Source organism: Phyllobates terribilis, unplaced genomic scaffold (assembly GCF_046119375.1).
Source record: "Phyllobates terribilis strain yellow unplaced genomic scaffold, ASM4611937v1 Scaffold_12__6_contigs__length_324123572, whole genome shotgun sequence".
In the NCBI taxonomy this organism is placed as follows: Eukaryota; Metazoa; Chordata; class Amphibia; order Anura; family Dendrobatidae; genus Phyllobates; species Phyllobates terribilis.
Genome location: NW_027362772.1, coordinates 279,549,929 through 279,553,878, shown reverse-complemented (window position 1 = coordinate 279,553,878; position 3,950 = coordinate 279,549,929).

Sequence of the window (3,950 nt, the reverse complement as noted above, 5' to 3'; positions counted from 1 at the left end):
ATGGTTGGACCTGGACGCAGATCCTCTCCTTCCTGAGGATGGGACATTACCAGTAGCTCGAGGGCGACGTGTCTCTTGAAGCTCGCCAAGCGGCCGCTGAGATGGTGAAGACGGCAGCTGCTGAACTAGCTGCTGCTCACTTTCCGTCTCCATGATAGAGAGAAGTGAAGCTGGGAAGCCCGGAACAACAGTGCTTGGGTAAATAGTTGCACCTGTTCCATCTCCTCCTCCTTTTAAATTTTAATTACATATTCCCCCCCCCCCCTTTTAATTCCAGTAACAGGTTCACCTCCTGCTGGTCGCTGCGGTTAATACTGCACAACCTCAGCGTTCGGATACATGTGACCGGAACTTCCTGGTCCGGTCACGTGACCGCCAAGGGGCGCGGTGATGTCATCAAGCCGCGACTTCACACAGGAAGAGGCCGGAAGTGAGCGCCCGCACATGGAAACGCCAAGACACTCCAGCCACCACTATCCAGATAGGGGTACTCTCCTCCAGAGTGATGACGGGGCTGTCCACCCCGGATTGGGGCGCAGCACTCACCACTGCATTTCCAGGGAAAAAATGCCAATGTGGCTGCCACCCCAGACAGGGCTCAGCTCCCACTGACCAGCAAACACCATAAGTACTGCACACTCCAGAGCGCCATCATCTGCAGGTTGTCGACGGGGCCGCCACCCCAGACAAGGGGCAGCCCTACAATCCATGGCAACACAGGTTTCCATCCTCTGCACAGTGTTGGTGGGACTGCCACCCCTGACAGGGGCACAGCTCCCACTGTGGTCCGGATCAGCACAGGGGCAGCTCACCCTGACTGCAGCAAAGAGTTGATAGGGCTGCCACCCCAGATAGGGGCACAGCTCCCACTGCTATCCGGCGCAAGATGATGCTGGGGCATTACCCAGATAGGGGCATCCCCGCATAACCGAAGCTGGAGCTGCCGACTCAAGATAGGGGCGCCGCTCGACAGCCGTCTTCCATATCCCCAGAGCTTCATCCGGAATCTTCCACAAGAAAGCCTGCTATAGGTTCCCTCCATCAAGGACAGGAAACCAAACTGAGGCAAGATAGAGGGCCGCCCTTTTAAGCCTGTAGGTTTCCTGTCCTTGGTGGGCAGATCCCCTCTCTCTCGTGGTGCTGTCATGGTCGACAGATAAGTTAGTGGGGTGGATATTGAAAGACAAGCAGGTGTGAAGGGTATTATAAATGATTGCTCCCACGTGCAGCACCGAGCATCAGGACTTAGTTTGAACAGTCATCCTGTGCTGATGAGTCCCTTTAAAAGACGTAGTTACTTACCGGTAACGGGATTTCTCAGAGCCCATGTCGGCACCACAGAGAGAGGGGATCCGCCCTTCAAGGACAGGAAACCTACAGATAAAAAGGGCTGCACCTCTCTCCCGCATCAGTTGTTTACAGAGCACAGAGAGGACGCCCAGGTTAGTAACACAAATTTTAACATTTTTAAGGAGCTTACCAGACACACCCTGTGACTACACATAGGTAATAAATAAATGTGCACACCCATGCGTGAAGGGAGGGAATGTACGGGTGCCGTCATGGGCTCTGAGAAATCCCGTTACCGGTAAGTAACTACGTCTTTCTCCTTCCCCCATGACGGCACCATGGAGAGAATTGCCGTTTGGGAGGAACCACCGCTTCCAGAATCCTTCTACCAAAGGTGAGGTCCGAAGAAGAGGTTAGATCCACCTGGTAGTGCTTAAAGAATGTAGAAGGGGAAGACCAGGTTGCAGCTCTACATATCTGTTCAATTGAAGCACCGGCTTTCTCCGCCCAGGAGGCTGCCACTGCCCTAGTCGAATGAGCCTTTAAATCCTCCGGGGCGGTCTCCCCACTTGATGAGTATGCCAGGGAGATGGAGTCCTTTATCCACCTTGCCAGTGTGCTCTTGGAAGCTTTCTGTCAATTCCGAAGTCCCTGGAAGCACACAAAGAGACCTGTGGTTCCTATACTCCCGTGTGGCCTTTAAGTACTGGATAATGCACCTTCTGACGTCTAAGGGGTGTAGGTCTTCTTCCCCGTTTTTAGGATTTGAGCAAAAGGAAGGGAGGGTGACCTCCTGCGATCTGTGGAAGTGTGATCCCACCTTAGGAAGGTATGCTGGGTCAGTCCTAAGTGTCACCCTGTCCTCTAGAATTTGCGTAAAGGGGGGACCTGCTGATAAGGCTTGTATGTCGCTAACTCTACGTGCCGATGTGAGGGCTACTAGGAGAGACGTCTTAAGAGATAGGACTTTTAGAGATGCATTCGCTAAAGGTTCAAAGGGATGTTTGGTTAGGGCTGAAAGAACTAAATTTAAGTCGCAAGGAGGAGTATTCTGGGAGGGGATGGGCCTAGACCTGTGTGATGCCTTGATGAACCTAGAAATCCACCTATTTCTGGCCAGGTCGCAGTTGTATAGGGCTCCTAGTGCCGCAACCTGAACCTTTAGAGTGCTTGTGGCCAGACCCCGCTCCAACCCCTTTTGCAGGAACTCTAAGATGGAAGTAATGGGGGCCTCCCCTAGTACCTTCGAACCCGCAAATGAGAGGAATTTTTTCCAGGCTTTACTGTAAAGCCTGGTTGTTACAGGTTTCCTACTCTGTAGTAGAGTGGAGATTAAATTCAGGGAAAACCCTCTATCCCTTAAGAGCGCCCTCTCAAAATCCAGGCTGTCAAGTGTAGATTTGCTATCTGAGGGTGGAGGACCGGTCCCTGGAAAAGGAGATCCGGAATCTCCGGAAGAACCCAGGGGTCGGAGGTGGACATTATCCTCAGCCAGAAGGGGGCTATCAGAATTATGTTTCCTTGTCTTCCCTGACTTTCCTCAGAACCGCCGGAATCAGAGCGATCGGAGGAAAAGCATAGGCTAGCTGGTGGTTCCATGGAATGGATAAGGCATCTAATGCCACTGGGATCCCCTTGGGGTTGACTTGAGAAGAATATGTCCACTTTTTTGTTCTGCCAGTTGGCAAATAGGTCTATGGAAGGGTTCCCCCAAAACTCTGTGATTTGGTTGAACACCAACTGATTCAGCTCCCATTCGCCCTGCCTCAGCTGGGTCCTGCTCAGGAAGTCTGCCGTGATATTTTCTGCCCCTTTTATGTGGAGTGCAGACAGGGACTCTAGATTGTTCTCTGCTACCTGGAGGATGGATTTTGACACCTGTAGTAGAGAATGGGACCGGGTCCCCCCCTGGCGATTTAAGTATGCCACTACCACCCTGTTGTCTGAAAAAACTCTTACATGGTGTCCCCGTAGGGTGTTTAAGAATTTTGAGAGAGCGAATTTTACTGCCAGAAGTTCCTTCATGTTGGAAGATACCCCTTCCAAATCCTCTGACCAGACCCCCTGAGCTATTTGGTCATTTAGGTGAGCCCCCCACCCCCCGGAGCTTGCATCTGTAGTTAGGACCTGCGACACCGAGATTGTCCATGGAACACCTCTGGTTAAATAGTCCACCTCCGTCCACCATGTAAGGGAAAGCGAGGTTTTTGATGACAAAATTAGCCGACCTTCTAAGCGCCCTTTTAGTGATTTTTCTGCCCCCAAGATTTCCCATTGCAAGTCCCCGGTGTGCAACTGAGCCCAGCGGACCCCGGGGATGAAGGCAGACATGGAACCTAGAAGGGACATTGCTCCCCGCAGAGTCATAGAGGGATGGTCTTTCACATGAGATATCCGGGCTATCATATTCTGGATTTTCCCTGCCGGGAGACGGCGTTCCTGATTCCTTGAATCTAATAGGATACCTAGATACTCTTGTACGTGATCCGGCTCCAACCAGGACTTTTTTAGGTTCAGAAACCAGCCTAAATTTGTCAAGGAAACCATGACCCATGCTAGATGGTCCTTGCAATGGTTGAACGAGTTGCCTATTAGCAGATCGTCCAGGTACGGGTTGATCAGGATGTTTTGCTCCCTCAGAGGGGCCATTACCTCTGCCA